Source organism: Canis lupus, chromosome 14 (genome assembly GCF_003254725.2).
Source record: "Canis lupus dingo isolate Sandy chromosome 14, ASM325472v2, whole genome shotgun sequence".
In the NCBI taxonomy this organism is placed as follows: Eukaryota; Metazoa; Chordata; class Mammalia; order Carnivora; family Canidae; genus Canis; species Canis lupus.
This window is the reverse complement of record NC_064256.1, coordinates 7,218,815-7,236,533: the sequence shown is the minus strand read 5'-3', so window position 1 is coordinate 7,236,533 and position 17,719 is coordinate 7,218,815. Positions and strand designations below refer to the sequence as shown.

Sequence of the window (17,719 nt, the reverse complement as noted above, 5' to 3'; positions counted from 1 at the left end):
GCGCCTGCCTTTGGCCCAGGACGCAATCCTGGAGACCTGGGATCGAGTCCCATGTCGGGCTCCCTGCATGGAGCCTGCTTCTCCCTCTGCCTATGTCTTTGCCTCTCTCTCTCTGTGTGACTATCATAAATAAATAAAAATTAAAAAAAAATCCTTGTGCTATCTTTAGAATCTTGTTTTTATCATTCACTTTTTTATAAACCCCAAGCTTATTTTTATTGTGAACCCTAAAGAAGTTCAGTTTGACAGAGTATTGTGATATAACGAGGTAGAAAGATATAAGTATTAAAAAGCTATCTTTTATGGAGGCATTAGTGAGTTTTAGCAGGGTTTATGCTTTTTTGGAGACAGCATCAACTTTTTTGGGCAGGATCTTTCCTTTGCTGAAACAAACAAGATCTTGAAGATTGCTTGGTTGGCTGAATTTCTCTTTTGATATAACGTTCCAGCTTTTTTTTTTTTTTTTTTTTTTTTATGATAGTCACACAGAGAGAGAGAGAGAGAGGCAGAGACAGGCAGAGGGAGAAGCAGGCTCCATGCACCGGGAGCCCGACGTGGGATTTGATCCCGGGTCTCCAGGATCGCGCCCTGGGTCAAAGGCAGGCGCCAAACTGCTGCGCCACCCAGGGATCCCACGTTCCAGCTTTTTGAAAATAAGTAGACTTTCATTTTTATTTTATTTTTTTATTTTATTTTTTTTATTTTTTTATTTTTTTTTTTAGACTTTCATTTTTAAAATAGCTTTATTGGGATGTAATTTCATACTGTACAGTTCACTCATTTAAGCTATACAATTCAGTGTTTCTTTTGTTTATAGAGTTGTGTGAACATTATCATAATCTAATCTTATATTAGGACATTTTCAGCATTTCCAAAAGAAACCTGTAGTGGGACACCTGGGTGGCTCAGCGGTTGAGCGTCTGCCTTTAGCTTAGGGCATGATCCTGGAGTGCCGGGATCGGGTCCCACATCAGGCTCCCTGCATGGCCTGCTTCTCCCTCTGCCTAGTCTTTGCCTTTCTTTCTCTCTGTGTCTCTCATGAATAAATAAATAAAATCTATAAAAAAAAAAAAAAAAAAAAGAAACCTGTAGCAATCATTCCCCTACTCCTCCCACTTCATTCCACCCTTACCACCTCTAGGCAACCACTAATCTCTTTTCTGTCTCTATAGATATGCCTGTTCTGGACATTTCCTATAAATGGGATCTTTTTTTTGTTTTGTTTTGTTTTGGGGGGGGGATCTTAAAATTCTTATATACCTCTTGACTTTTTTAAAGGTCACTTGAAAGTTTATAGTATTTATAGCTCTCTCTTGCCTGATAAATTTGCTTGATTCTTCATATTTGTGTCTATTTAATATAATACTTTGTACATAATATATATCAAATAAATAATTTTAATATTTCATGTTTTTAAAATTTTTTTAATTTATTTATGATAGAGAGAGAGAGAGAGAGGCAGAGACATAGGCAGAGGGAGAAGCAGGCTCCATGCACCGGGAGCCTGACGTGGGATTCGGTCCCGGGTCTCCAGGATCGCGCCCTGGGCCAAAGGCAGGTGCCAAACTGCTGCTCCACCCAGGGATCCCTTCATGTTTTTTTTAAATGGACATTAAAAGATATGCTTTATTGGGATGCCTGGGTGGCTCAGAGTTTGAGCGTCTGCCTTTGGCTTGGGGCGTGATCCCCGAGTTCCGTATCCCGTATCCTGTGGGGAGCCTACTTCTCCCTCTGCCTGTGTCTCTGCCTCTCTCTCTCTGTCTCTCATGAATAAATAAATAAAATCTTTGAAAAAAAAAATGCTTTGTTGATATTGTCCCAGTGTCTGAATTTCATTTACTGTTTCTTATTTCCATTTTCTCCCCTAACTACTTTTTAGCCGAATAGTGTTTATACTTGCACTCCTGATGGAAAGTGTTTTACTCCTACAGATTTATGTAGTTACATAGTATTTGGTAGGAGAGAGGACAGAAAATTACTGAAAAGAAAATGAAGCCCATTAGGAAATTGTTAGGTTTATCTTTTTTAAAAAATCTTTTTTATATTTAAGTAATCTCTACACCCAAACATGGGGCTCCAACTCACAAACCAGAGATAAGGGGTTGCATGCTCTACCAACTGGGCAAGCCAGGCACCCCAAACTGTTAGGTTTATCTTAATACTTCATTTCTCAGTTCCTTTAGATCTTTCCTCATTGTATAATCTGGGTCGCCCTGATTGAAGGATTCTGTCTTCCTAATGTAACATCAGTTGTGTTTAGAATTGCCTTGATATAACTGCTTGATTGGTGTTCTTTTCCATTGTTTTCTTCCTCCCCAGAGCACAAAGAGATTCAGAAAGAATGGTAGAGTATATACACATTCCTTAGTTAGAATCTTCTTAGAGGGAATAACCTTGGATCTAGGAGTGCTCTTGCCTATGTGTGATAAAAGGCAGAAGATTTTTCTTTCTTTCTTTCCTCCTCTTTTTGTTTTGCTGCCTGTGGCTGTTTTTGGATTTTTTTTTCCTTTACATTGACAAAAGGTAAGAAGCGCACTTGAGATTCTTGCAAATGCCAGATGAAATATAACAAACATTATTCTAAATTTCAAACTGAGTTTGTAAAAAAAAAAAAGTAAGGAAAATCCTCAAGAGCAAAAAATGAAGGGGAAATTAAAAACTAAAGTGGTGCTCTTCCGGTCTGAGATGCTGGGGGAGCCATGGGCTTTGGTGCAGACATGGTAAAGTCCAAGAACCACACCACGCACAACCAGTCACGAAAATAGCACAGAAATGGCATCAAGAAACCCCAGTCACAAAGATACAAATCTCTTAAGGGGGTAGACCCCAAGTTCCTGAGGAACATGTGCTTTGTCAAGAAGCACAACAAGAAGGGCCTGAAGAAGATGCAGGCCAACAATGCCAAGGCCATGACTGCACGTGCTGAGGCTATCAAGGCCCTTGTCAAGCCCTAGGAGGTTAAGCCCAAGATCCTAACAGGGGGCAGCCGCAAGCTCAATCAACTTGCCTACATCACTTACCCCAAGCTCGGGAAACATGCTCATGTCCGCATTGCCAAAGGTCTCAGGCTCTGCAGGCCAAAGGCCAAGGCCAAGGCTCAAACCAAGGCCCAGGCTGCAGCTGCAACCCCGGCTCTGGCTCCTGCTCCTACTCCTGCAGCACAGGCTCCCAAAGGTGCCCAGGCCCCCACAAAGGCTCCAGTGTAGAGGCTTCTGCCTGCCATGTGAGGACGGAAGGACTGGTATGACCCTTGGGCTTCTGTCTGCATGGGCCTGGTGTCCTCCTGTGCTATTTGTACAAATAAACCTGCGGCAGGATCTGTCAAATTAACTAACTAACTAACTAACTAAATAAATAAATAAACAAGCAAAACTGGTAAGTACATAAGTTAAAACTATGGCTGGCCCTGGTAATGAAGAGGCTTCTGTTTTAATAGCCATACAGAACAGGAGACTTTCATGCCTTCCCTCCATAAAGCTGGGCTCCTCAAAAGGTTGTCTAACCATTGAAAAGATGATCTAGAAAAACATCTGTGTAGTGATGTGATGTCACACACTTACATGAGTTTATGCACAGTATATGAGTTCTAAGTGAAAAAGTTTCTTCTGAGAATTTGTTTTATGTGCTTATTCTCTTATAGTTTTGGTTTAGAATGGCCCTCTTTGGGCAGCCTGGATGGCTCAGCGGTTTAGCGCCGCCTTCAGCCCAGGGCGTGATCCTGGAGACCCGGATTGAGTCCCACATTGGGCTCCCTGCATGGAGCCTGCTTCTTCCTCTGCCTGTGTCTCTGCCCCCCGCCTCTGTCTCTCATGAATACATAAATTAAAAAATCTTTTTAAAAAATAATAGAATGTCCCTCTTTTTCTGCAGTTTAGGAAACCCAAAGCTGAGAAATTAACATAAAGTAGTCCTGAGTCCGTAACAGTTGCATGGCATCAAGCTGAAGCAAATGCAAAACTTCTCTATAGGAATATCTTTAATATAGGCCATACAGGATTCCCACAACCAAAAGTGCCCTGAAGATTTTCTTTTTTAATAGAACTTTAAAAAATACAGTCATCAAAACTTAAAACTCAGTGAACAGCATTAATGATAGAATGGATAAATTATGGCATATTCACAATGGACTATGAAGCAATGGAAATGAATAAATTGTTGCTATGCACAAGATCATGATCAAAAAAAGATAATGCTGAATGAAGGAGGCCAAACACAAAAGAATATGTATTGTGTGATTTCATTTATATAAAGCTAAAAACCCTAACGTACACAGTTAAAAATCATTATAGTGAGGGAAAGGACAGTGATTGGGAGGGAGGATGAAAGAGGTTTATAGGGTGCTGGATTTATTGGCCTGGTGGTAGTTACATGGTTGTTTCACTTTGTGATAATTCATTGAGTTTATGATTTGTGTACTTGTTCAATCTAATAGAAAGCAGGATAGGAAAATGTAATATCATATAAAATAAAGGATAAGTAGAAAGCATAGTAAAAGATGGTAGAAATTAATTCAAATGTGTTGATAATCATACTAAAGTGAATTACACTTTCCATTTAAAAGGCAGATTGCCAGGATCCCTGGGTGGCGCAGCGGTTTAGCACCTGCCTTTGGCCCAGGGTGCGATCCTGGAGACCCGGGATCAAATCCCACGTCGAGCTCCCTGCATGGAGCCTGCTTCTCCCTCTGCCTATGTCTCTGCCTCTCTCTCTCTCTCTCTGTGACTATCATGAATAAATAAATAAAATCTTTAAAGAATAAATAAATAAATAAATAAATAAATAAATAAATAAATAAATAAAAGGTAGATTGCCTTTTAAACATGTAGCATGTTTCCAAGATGGCTGATATTAGTTCATTTCCTTTACATGTATGCTATCCTCCCCCCTAGAAGTCAAGTTTATTCTTTTACTCCTCTTGAATCTGGGCTGGCATGTGACTTGTTTGACTAATAGAAGTTACCAGAAATGACATTTGGCGACTTTCAAGGCTAGGTCATGAGGAGTTTTTGCAGCTTCCATCTATCTTGTTTTTTTTGGAATGCTCTCCCATGGAATGCAGTCTGGGAACCCAGCTGCCATGCTGTGAGAAGCCCAAGCCAGATGGAGAAGTGCAGCTGAGCTCCTAGTCAACAGCCAGCATCAACTGCCAGCCATGTGAATAAGTAAAGAAGTCATCTTGGACATTCCAGGCCTGCAGTCATCATATGGAGAAAAACCCAGGCACCAGGCATATGGACCCAATCTAGCCATTTTCAGCCATTAGAGCATCCTACCTGAAGGCCTAGATGTCATGGAGCAGACACAAACTATCCCCTATACCCTATCTGAATTCTTGACCCTCAGAATTATATGCATAATAGGATGATTGTAGTTTTATGACATTAAGCTCTGGAGTATTTTGTTTGTAGCAATGGATAGTTGAAAAAGAATTTGGTACCTGGAAGTGAGGTGCATCTATAACCTAAAATTTAGATTGGCTTTGGAACTTAGTTGTGAGTAGAAGCTGAAGGGACCTTGAGGAGACTGTTAGTCAAGTTTTGAAATAGTAAGAAAAGTATTATTGGAGGCTGGATAACAGAATCTTTGTTATATAATGATACAAGGTTTGTTAGCACTGTCAAGTGTGGTAACATGGAAGATAGAAAGTATATCCAATGAATTGGATTTATCCAAAGAGATTTCTAGGCAGAATGTTGGCAAAGTGTTACTTAGCTTCTTCTAACTCCCTGTGATGATATATAGATGAATAGGTAAAAAATGAACTATGTTCAGTTTTTAAGCAGAACTTGCAAGGGAAATGTTTTAAACTCAGGATCTTTTATGTTATAAAGTAAAACTTTTTCTCATCTCCAGTTGCTCTAGATGGCCAGTGACAAAGAAATGGCTTCAGAGCAAAGGTAAAATTAAAGATTCTGCCAATAAAACATGGCCTCAGAGTTAAGATCTGAAATATAAGTCCTTTTAAGATTTCAGAAAGATATAAGGCAGTGCCTCATAGAATATTTTAGCTAGACAAAAAAAAGTCCAAAGATCTTAAAGGAATACCTCTTACACCTTCTCTGTTAAATAAATAGGGCTTTTCAGGTTCCTAAGGGTGTTTTCTTATGGTAGTCTCAGAACACAAAACTTAAGATAAAGAAGGTTGGTATGGCTATGTCTCCTGGAGTGAACCCTATAAGAGTCATAGGAAATCTACAAAGGTTTTTTTTTTTTTAAATATTTTATTTATTTATTTCTGAGAATACACAGAGAGGAGAGAGAGAAGCAGAGACAGGCAGAGGGAGAAGCAGGCGCCATGCAAGGAGCCCATCGTGGGACTCGATCCCAGGTCTCCAGGATCAGGCCCTGGGCCGAAGGCAGCGCTAAACCGCTTGAGCCACCCGGGCTGCCCTCTACAAAGTTTTTAAACAAATTGTTCTAACAAGCAGCTTCAGCTTGGATTAAAAAGGAACAGAGACAGTCAAAACTGAAACCTTTGGACTTCTAATCCTCTACAAGCAGGAAGCAGGCTGAGAAGGCTACTCTATTGCAAACATTAACCATCTCTTATGTGAGAGGAAGGATGACTCAGAGGTGGAGCCGAGAGTTTTGGAGAATCACTCTCAAAGAGTAGGATTGGGCTGAAATCAAGGAACCAGTGACATATGTCTGATTAAATTTCATAATTGCTATGGACCGGTAACTGCTATGTGTTTCTTGTTCCTTTCCCTTCTTCCTCATATTTTGAATGAGAATGTAATTGTGGTTATCCTGAGTCAGTCTCAGTGTTATACATTTGTGTGTTGGGTGTGTGGGAGCAGATAATTTGTTTCTTTATTCAGATCAAGAGGAACTATTCTCCAGTAGCTGTACCTGAGGAACTACTTCTGAGGAGCCTCAATCTCACCTGGACCTGAATTAGATAATCAAGATTCTGGACATCAAGCTGATGCCATTATGAGATGAGACTTTTGAAGGCTTAGAAGAGGGTGAGTGTGTTTTGCATGTGGGAGGAACTTGGGGTCAGAGGGTGGTATGTGGTAGCTTTTCTCCAAAGTGGCCATTGTTAATTTCTTATTTGCCATTCAGAGGTGGAGTGTATTGCTCTCCTCCCCTTGAATCTAGACTGGCTTTAGTGACTTGCTTGACCAATTGAATGCCACTTTCTAAGACTTCTGAGGCAAGGTTATAAGAAGCCTTGCAGCTTCTGCCTAAGCCTTTTGGAGTATTCACACTCAGAACCCAGCTACCATGCTGTAAGAAGCCCAAGCCAGATGGAGAGGACACATGTAGGCACTGGTTGATAGCCCCAGTGAGCTACCAACAAATAGCCTCAACTAACTGTCAGCCATGTGAGTGAGTGAAGGAAGCATGTTGGACAGTCCAGCCCTAGCAAACAGCACCTGGAGAAGAACTGGGGTCTCAGACAAATAGCTCCTGTTGACATCCTAGCCATCTTCATCTATTCAAGTCATCCCATCTGAGGTCCCAGACATTGTGGATCAGAGACCTGCTATCTCTCCTACGCCCTGATAGAATTTGTGGCCCACAGTATCATGAGAATAATAAAATGATTGTTGTTTACCACTAAGTTTTGGGGTAGTTTTTTATGTGGTAATAGATAACTAACATCATCAGATTGAATATTTAAAAATCCAGCTCTATGCAGTTTATAAGAGAATCAGATTGAAAGTAAGGTATGGAAAATCATATTCTAAAATAAAGGTGGTAGGGCAGGGCATTAGTAGGCAAAATTGACTTGAAGGCAAAATTCATTATTAGAATTTTTTTAAAGATTTTATTTATTTATTTATGAGAGACACAGAGAGAGAGAGAGAGGCAGAGACACAGGCAGAGGGAGAAGCAGGCTCCATGCAGGGAGCCCGATGTGGGACTTAATCCTGGGTCTCCAGGATCATACCCTGGGCTGAAGGTGGTGCTAAACCACTGGGTCACTGGGGCTGCCCCACTATTAAGAATTTTTAAAATCACAAAAAATTATAAAAGGATAATTAACCAGGAAGCTATAATAATTGATTATATTATATTATATGGAAGCATATAATAATATGATTCCAAATCATATGCATCCAGTACTGTGTCCTCAAAATATACAGACTATAGGAGGAAAGAATACATATACAACTATAGGAAAATTGGTAGGTCTACAAAGCAGGAAATTTTAACTTGTTCTTCCCAGTGATTGCAGGTCAAACAGACAAAAAATTTGAGATTTGAACAAATGACCAACAAGCTTGATTTGGTGGGCCTCTACAGTCCTGTACATAAGAGATGAGAATATACTTTCTTTTTAAGCAGTTTTTAAAAAATTGTACAAATACTGAATTCATAAAACAAGTCTCAACAAAATCAATGAATGTATATTTAAGCAGACTGTATTCTCATTCTCAATTTAAAGATCGAAATTAAATGAAAAGATGATCAAAATAACTATATATTTGGAAATTTAGAAGTGTATTTCTAAGTAAACTCATAGGTCAAAGAAGAAATAATAGAAATCAGAAATAAAGCTAACTTATTAAAACTGACTCAAGAAGAAATAAAAACTTGAATAGGCCTATAATCATTACATATATTGAATCAGTAAATAAAAATGTATTTAAGGTGTACAGATTAAAAAGTTTTGGCATAAGTATACAACTGTGAAACTGTCATCACAGTTAAGATAAAAAAAATGTAACTATCACCTCTAAAATCTTCTGCTCCTTTCCACCTAACCTCATCCCTAGGCAACTACTGAATGCTTTATGTTACAATAGATGAATTAGCATTTTAAAATATTTTTATATAAATGGAATTATGTAGTACATAGTCTTTTTGTGGTGGGGGTTTATATTTCTTTCACCGAGCATCATTATTTTGAGATTTCATCCTTGCTGTTGGGTGGTCAAAGGCTCATTACTTTTACTTCTTTTTTTTTTTTTTTTTTTTTTTTTTTTTACTTACTTTTACTTCTTAGTAGTATTACACGCTTTGTTTTTTGGCTAGACCACACTTTGTTTTTTTATCTGCTGACATATATTTGGGTTATTTCAGGTTTGGGGCTCTTAGCCACTGTGAACATTAATATACAAGTTTTGTAGATATATGCTTCATTTCTTTGTTAAGATATCTAGGAGTGTAATATTTAGATCATATAAGTATGTTTAACTTCTAAGAAACTGCCAAACTGTTTTCTTTTCTTTTTTCTTTTTTTTTTTTCCAAACTGTTTTCTAAAATGGTTTTGCTATTTTACATCCTACCAGAAGCCTAGGAGATTTTGAGTTCTTCCACATCCTTGTCAATATCTGGTATGAGCAATCTTTATTTTTAACCATTCTAGTAAGTGTATGGTGCTATACAGCATATAGTTGAGTTTTGCTTTATTAATGCAAATGACAATCTCTATCTCTTGATTGACCATTTATGCTTAAAGTGATTATTGGTATGGTTAGGTTTAAATCTACTGTCTTGCTATTTTTCTGTTTATCCCATCTAGTTTTATTTTTCCTTTGTCTTCTTTTGGGTTATTTTTTTATCGTTTACTCATATTTCTTTGTTGGCTTATTTGTTTTGTTTTAATGGTTGCTTTAGGACTTGTAATACATATTTCAGCTTGTCATAGTTTGCCTTTAAATGATGTTATGCCACTTTACCTATAGTATAAAAAATTTGTAATAAACTAAAAAAAAAGTTTACAATAGTTCTTAGATAATAGAAGAAATATTCCCTTCTCTTTCCTCTCAGATTTTGTCCTATTTTGTCATACATTTTCTCCTTTTATTATGAACCCCATACCATTTTGTTATTATATTTTTATATCAATAGTAAACTATATTAGAAAGAGATTTACAAAAAAAAAAAAGAGATTTACATAATAAGAAAAAATCTCATACAAATATCCATGTAGTTATTCTTTCTAATGCTCTTCATTCCTTTGTGCAGATTCAGATTTTCATCTGGTATTATCCTCAAAAGGTTTATTTCATTTTTTTTTAAGGTTTATTTCAAATATTTCTTCTAGTGCAGGTGTGCTAGTAATTAATTATTTAGTGTATCTGAAAATATCTTTATTTGAACGTTGTTTTTGAAAGATATTTTTTTCCTGAATATAGAATTATACGTTGACCATTTTTGCTTTTGCATTCCCTTAAAGCTGTTGCATCATGTTGACTGCATTGTTTCTGATGAGAAATCTGCTGTCATCCTTGTCTTTATTCCTGTCTATGTAATGTATCTTTTTTTTCTGGCTGCTTTTAATACTGTTTATCAGTGGTTTGAACAATTTGACTATTATGCTTTGGTATAGTTTTTCTTGTGTTCTTCTTGGGGTTCATTGAAGATCTTGAACTTAAGGGTTTATTATTTTTTTAATCAAATTTGGAAAAATTTGTTTTTAAAAATATTTTCTGTCTCTGTTCCCTCTCCTTTGAGAAACTCAAACTACAAATATATTAGGCAGCCTAAAGTGTTCCCACAACTCACGGATGGTCTTTTTCCCTCTTTTTGCTTCTGGTTCACTTTGGATAGTTTCTTTTGTTGTATCTTCCAAGTTCACTCATCTCTTACTTGGTTTTGTCTAGTTTGCTGTTAATCCTATCCAGTGTATTTTTCATCTAAGACATTGTACATTTAATCTCTAGAAGTTTGATTTAGATTCTTTTAATATCTCTCTTGTTTCTATTTAATTTTTTTTGAAAATGGAATATTATATCTCCCTTGTTTCTATTTAATTTTTTTTGAAAATGGAATACAGGTATAATAACTTTTAATGCCCATGTCTGCTAATTCTGACATATGTGTCAATTTTGTAGAAGTTTCAGCTGATTCTTCTCTTTATAGGTCTTATTTACCTGTTTCTTTGTGTGTCCATTAAAGTTGTTTGGTTCTAAGTATTGTGAATTTTACCTTGTGGGTACTGGATCTTTTTCTTCTTCTTTGTTCTCTATCACAGCTGAGTTATCATTACACTTTGACCCTTCTTAGTCTCCCATTTAGGATTTGTTAGATTGGGCCCGTTTTCCATCTAAGGTAATTATTTCTCCAAGACCCTTCTTTCTAAAGTTTTTATTTACTTGTTTGACAGAGAACGCAAGCAGGGGGAGTGGCAGGCAGAGATAGAGGGAGAAGCATGCTGTCTGCTAAGCAGGGATCCCGATGTGGGGGGCCCCATCCCAGGACTCTTGGATCATGACCCGAGCCAAAGGCAGACACTTAACCTACTGGGCCACCCAGGCGCCCATCACAGGACCCTTCTAATTACTCTACCCAGGGCTCTGTAAATTGGGGGCTCTTCCATTCTGATTGGTATTCCTGAATGTAATTCAAGAATAGGCACTATTCCTATTCTATTTGAGTGACAGTGTTCTCTCTAATCCTGTGAATGGTCACTTATATGCAATCATTGATCAGTACTCTGCTGAATACTTGAGGGGCACCCACCACATATTTCCAGAATGCTCTCTCTGCAGCCTTCTCTTCTCCAGCACTTTGTCCTGCAAACTCTATCTGCCAGCACTTTGTCCTGCAAACTCTGTCTGCCTTGGTCTCCTCCAACTCTCAGCTCCATCTCCTCAACTAAGATAGTCTGCAGGGCTCTACCTGGGTTCCTCCTCCCTGAGCTGTGCCCTGGTCTCAGGGTAATAAGCTGAGCCATTCATAAAACTCATTTCACTTGTTTCTCAGGGATCACTGTTTTTTAGTTCAGGCAGTTCAGTCTTCGAAACTATTGTTTCATATATTTTGTTTGTTTCTGTTTGATTCAGGCAGGTAGGTGACTGTTGTACCTGTTACTCCTTATTGGCTGCAAATGGAAGTCCCCTATTTTCTATACTTATTATGTACTTAAAATGTATTGTGATAAATACATAAACCAAACAAGTATATTTGTCAAAGTTAAAGTAGTGATTAGAATTTCCCAGACTTCACCTTATTTTCCTCAAACATTTGAGAGACTAAAGGTTTACATTTTAGGTATTTTTTTCAGTAGTTCATTTTGCTTTGATTCTAGTAGAGTTCAGTGATTATCATTTTTTTAAATTTATTTTTTATTTTTAAGTTTGGTTTTTTTTTTTTTTTGTAATCTCTACACATGACCCAGAGATCAGGAGTTTCATGCTCTTCCAAATAAGCAAATGATCTGGCCAGTGATAAGTCTCTTTTTTAAAACAAAGAGACTTATTATGTTCTATTATTGTATGAATAGGCAATACTTCTTGTATTACAGGCCCTGAGGCTTGAACTCAGTATTGCTATCTTGTTTCATATTAGCTTCCAAATAGCATCAGGTGGTCATTTTTTACTTTAAAACCAATCTACTAATCTGGTCTGATTTGATCTTATGACCTCAGGGAAGAACCCTCCTAGGAATAGAATGAAGAAACACATTACATCTGAGGCTTTAAAAAACAAAATGAAGATCCAGATATTAAAATCATTTTAATATCTTTGCACCTTTCTACAATGGAGTCATTTAACAAAGAAAAGGAAGCACTGTCCTCTAGCCTAGTTAATGAATTATTTAATTTGGATACTATTTTATTATAAATAATCGATTTCCAAGATTTTCTGAAGTTGGAACACTGTGTTCTAGCTTAGTTTAAGGGAAGTGATAAAAATGTGAATTCTGCTACAAGGAGAAATAAAGGAAAGAAAGTTAAGGGATTGGGCTTGATTTTTAATAGAGTGATTCTGCAGTTAAGAGAGTTTGTTAGTCTTCTCAAAGAAGAAGTAGGGTTGTCCGATAAGAGTGAGGAATAGGAAGGACAGAAAAAGGTTGGAGTAGCTGTTGGGGGGGGGCGTCTTAAGTCAATGTGATTTTTTCATATTTCTGGGGATAAAGATGAGGAATTCTCTTGTAGGATTGTGGCTTGTTACTTTTACTCTTGCTTTCTCTTTTCTACGTTCAGTGTGTAATTGTTGATTAATTAAAAAGTGGGAATGAATTTTTTAATTTATTTTTATTTTGGGGAGGAATGAATTTTTTTTTAAAGAATTTTTTTCAGGGCAGCCTGGGTGGCTCGGCGGTTTAGTGCCACCATCAGCCTAGGGTGTGATCCTGGAGACCCAGGATCGAGTCCCACGTCAGGCTCCCAGCATGGAGCCTGCTTCTCCCTCTGCCTGTGTCTCTCCCTCTCTTTCTTGCTGTGTCTCTCATGAATAAATAAATAAAATCTTAAAAAAAAAAAAAGAATTTTTTTCAAAGGAAAGTGTATCAAGAAATAAACTTCAAATCATTAATTTCTTGAGCTTTAGTTTTGGCCAACTGGAATAGTACAGCCTTTATTGTATCAATTTATAACTCAGGAAGGTGGACAAATTTTAGATTTCTTTTATAATATTTTTATAAAAGTGCATTCTAGTTAAAATGCCTTGGAGTATGAAAGATTAAAAGACAGGGGGCACCTGGGTGGCTCAGTTGAGCATCTGCCTTCAGCTCAGGTCATGATCCTAGAGTCCTGGGATTGAGTCCTGCACTGGGCTCCATGCTCAGTGGGGAGCCTGCTTCTTCCTCTGCCCCTCACCCTGCTTGTACTCTCTCAATAAAGATATTTTTATTATATATATATTATAATAAAAGATTAGAAGACATGATACAGAAGGATCCAGGGCTGCTCAGGAGTTCATGAGGATGGGGTAGTCAATTCTAGGTGTTTGTTTGCATTTACTTTTTTTTTTTTTTAATATTTATTTTATTTATTCATGAGAGACACAGAGAGATTGAGGCAGAGACAGAGACAGAGGGAGAAGCAGGCTCCATGCAGGGAGCCTGACATGGGACTCAATCCTGGGTCCCCAGGATCACGCCCCTGACTGAAGGCGGCACTAAACCGCTGAGCCACTTGGGCTGCCCTGCATTTACTTTTTAAAAAAGATTTTGTTTATTTGAGAAAGCATGAGAGAGAGAGAGAGAGAGAGCGCGAGAACCCAGATGCCTGGTGTTTGCATTTGTATGTATGTTTGTAAATATGTATTTATAGCTAGCATCAACTGTTTAAAGCTAGTGTTCTCTTTCTCTCCCATCTGTTGTTCCCTGATGTATGTATTGTATTTATTTACTGCTAGCATCCACTATATTCTTTTCTTTTTCTCCTATCTTTGGTGGCCTCCATGAGTCATTCTTTCAAGCGTACCCAAATTTGTTGAGCTGACTTAAGCTTCCAAGTTTTTGGAAGAATTGGTCAGAGATCACTGCATAGAGATTCCTAATGGAGAATCTGTAAGGTGAGAAAGTGATGAGCTCTGTGTAGTCTAAGATGACAAGCTTTCCTACCCTGACCAGGAAGGATTATTTTCCCAGTCTTCCTGTGGTGTCAGGGAACTGGAATTGAGGACTCTAACTTCTAGCCTTGACAAGTCTTAATGAAAGGAAAAAAAGGTCACACTCAAAAAAGAACTTAGGTCCTTAGACTTAGTGCCGGCTTCCCTCCAAAGAGAAATGTTCTTCTTAACCTTGTAGAATACATATAATTAAAATTCTTTAAATTTTTTTTTACAATTGTGAGCAGTAATCTCTCTTTAAACCAGGACAGCCCCCCAATAAATTTTAGGCATATCAGAGCAACTAGTTTTAGAGCAAATACCCTTTGTAGGGTGAAAATTAAGGAATTGAGTCTTCATAACATAAAACATAGTAGTAATGTGAGGTGATGTAGTGACAAGACATAATTAGATGGAGTTGTGTGTCTTCTAGAGCAATAGTTCTCAAACTTTTTGGTCTTAGGACCCCTTTACATGCTTACCTCTCTGAAGATCCCAAAAAGTTTTGTGTATGTGAGTTATAGTTATCAATATTTACTATATTAGGAATTAAAACTGAGAACTTAAATTTATTTACAACAACAAACATCATATGTTACTATTTCTTTGAAAGCGAGCAATTTAAAAATATATATTTTATTTGAAAATAATAAGCCCATTACATGTCAACATAAATAATTATATGAAAAAAAGTTTTTTTCAAAACATTTAGTGGGATGAACAGCATTGATTTTTTTTCTTTTCTTTTGCAAATCTCTTTACTGTCTGGCTTTATTAAAAACAGCTTGAATTTCATATCTGCTTTTGCAGTCAGTCTGGTGCACTGCCATACATCATGTATCCTGTGGAAAACTCCTCTGTATACTTATAAGATAATGAGAATAAAAAAGGCAAATACCTTCTTAGTATTATCACAAAAATACTGGTGATCTCAAGCACCCCCAGAAAGTGTCAGTATGTTCAGGAGCTTTTGAAACACTGTTCCCAAACTATTTATGTGTAGGGAAAAAGAAACACAAGAGTTTTCTCCATTGATGGGCACTTGGGTGGCTCAATTGGTTAAGAATCTGCCTTCAGCTCAGGTCATGATCTCAGGGTCCTGGATTGAGCCCTGCATTGGGCTCCTTGCTCAGTGAGGAGTCTCCTTTCCTTCTCCCTCTACCTCCCTCCTCCCCTCAGGTCATGCTCTCTCTCTCTCCCCTCTCTCTCAAATAAATAAAATCTTTAAAAAAAAAAAAAAAAAAAGGTTTCTCCATTGGGTAAAACCAAGTTTTCCATGTGTTTAATCAGCACTGACTGTTTAACCTAGTAATTAAACAGTATAACATTCAGACTCCAGAATTGAAGTGGGTGTTATAGTCAAAACCTCCAAGCACTGAACTAGGAGTCAATCCCAGTTCATGTGCTTTTAAAAAGTAGTTGTTTAGTGTTTTTGCAGGCTATTGTTAACCAGTGGGAGAGGAAAATTGAACCAAAGAATTTTAGAGATTAAAAATGACCTTTAAAGATAATCTAGTCATAGAATTTTAGGCTTTCAGATTTGAAAAGTACCTGAGAAGTTATGTAATCCAATCCTTAAGCTTTTGAATAATTATAAGTACTTGTGATGTATAGGCTAAGTACATTATAGTCTCTCTTTCTCATCATTTTGAACTTTCCTGTTTCTTTTTAATGTCTTCTGTAATAGAAAATGTCAAACATATACCCCATCACCCACCTTTAACAATTGTTAATTCATTGCCAAATGTTTCATGTATACCTCTACCTACTCCACCCTCTCCCCTAGATTACTGGATACAAATTCTAGACATTTTATGGTTTTACATTTTATAGTTTTTTATATACATTTCTGTTTGTTCCATGATCACACTAAAAAAATTGCCAGTAATTCTTTAATAGTATCAAAAACCCATCGTTTGCATTTCCTTGATTGTGTCATTCATATATATATATATGGTTTTTTTCCTCAGTGTATTTGGGATGCAGATAAATTTTGTGCAGTGCAGTTGGTTGATTTGTCACTTTTTCTTTACTCTCTAATTTGTCACTTTTTCTAATTTTTTGTTGTAGAAACTGGGTCATTTGTCAGGTTTCCTTGAGTCTGAATTTTGCTGATTGTATCTCTGTGATGTCTTTTAACATGTTGCTTTGTCCTCTGCATTTCCTGTAAATTGATATTTAGATTTAGAAGGTTGTTCAGACTTCTTCAGAGTGGTAAGTACTTTCATCAGGACATGCATAATGTCTCTCTTTTTGTGATGTCAGTAGCTATTGATGATTTTTACTTAGATCCATTAAATCATTAAGAGCTACAAAATGATGATATTCCAATCTATTATTATTTACTTATTACATGTAATACTTCTATAAAAATAAACTTATCCTTTGTACTATTTGATTACCCTGTAGTTCATTTGGGAAAGTCAGGATGAATGCTGATTCTTTTTATTTATCATTTTTCAAAATAATCAATTAGTTCAACTAGCATTATCCAATGGTGACAGAATGGTCTTTTTTGTTTTTGGTATCATTATGAACTCCTTGATTTTTTATATGTATGAGTGTGTGTGTGTGTATATATATAATCTGTATATGTATATTTTTTAATTTTAAGTAAACTATTCCACACATGGGGTTCAAATTTAAAACCCTGAGATTAAGAGTCCACATGCTCTACTGACTGAGCCAGCCAGGCATCCTTAATATTTTAAAAATATATTTCAATCCATTGCTGCTGTTATTCCACATTATTCTCTTGTGATTTTACATATTTGTTTCTTCTTAAAAAACCAAGACTGGAGATGAGGACATGTCTTAGTCATCTTTGTGTCCCTGATGCCTAGTGCATGGCTTGCAATAAATATTTGTCAAATGAATGATTGAATGTTCTGTGCAGGATTAAAAAATATGAGTTCATTTTATCAGCATGACAGAGGAACAGTGTTCAAGTATAATGTCTCTGTTTGATCTGAAAAAAGGGTAATATAACTGAAAAATATTTTGGGTGAATGTGAAAGAAAAAGATGGTTTTAAAAAGTGAATGTTAGGAGCTCCTGGGTTGCTCAGTCGGTTAAGCATCTGCCTTGGGCTCAGGTCATGATCTCAGTGTCCTGCGATTGAGCCCTGCATGGGGCTCCCTGCTCAGTGAGGAGCCTGCTTCTCTTTCTACCTCTGCAGCTCTCACACTCTTGTCAAATAAATAAATAAATAAATAAATAAATAAATAAATAAATCTCTTTTTTTAAAAGATTTTATTTATTCTTTAGAGACACAGAAAGAGAGAGGCAAAGACATAGGCTGGGGGAGAAGCAGGCTCCCTGTGGGGAGCCTGATGTGGGACTTGATCCCAGTACCTCAGGATCATGCCCTGAGCCTAAGACAGATGCATGCGCTCAACCGCTGAGCCACCCAAGGGTCTCTGGTAAATAAAATCTTGAAAAAAAAAAGGGGGGGGGGGATGTTACTTAATTGCTACTTGTT

At 37.1% G+C, this 17,719-nt stretch overlaps 1 protein-coding gene and 1 pseudogene across 4 annotated transcripts in view; both read left to right on the top strand.

Moving 5' to 3' along the window:
• The window catches only part of AHCYL2 (adenosylhomocysteinase like 2), a 165,237-nt gene that overhangs the window by 32,497 nt on the left and 115,021 nt on the right, over positions 1–17,719 (top strand). The window contains exon 1 of one of the 4 annotated variants that reach the window (XM_049093370.1): positions 6,840–6,968. The exons of the other annotated variants lie outside the window; for them this stretch is intronic. The gene's annotated coding sequence lies outside the window, so the exon portion shown is untranslated. Of the gene's footprint in view, positions 1–6,839; positions 6,969–17,719 lie in introns of those variants that run through there. 4 annotated transcript variants of the gene reach the window in all.
• LOC112675076 (60S ribosomal protein L29-like) lies at positions 1,466–3,338 on the top strand (annotated as a pseudogene).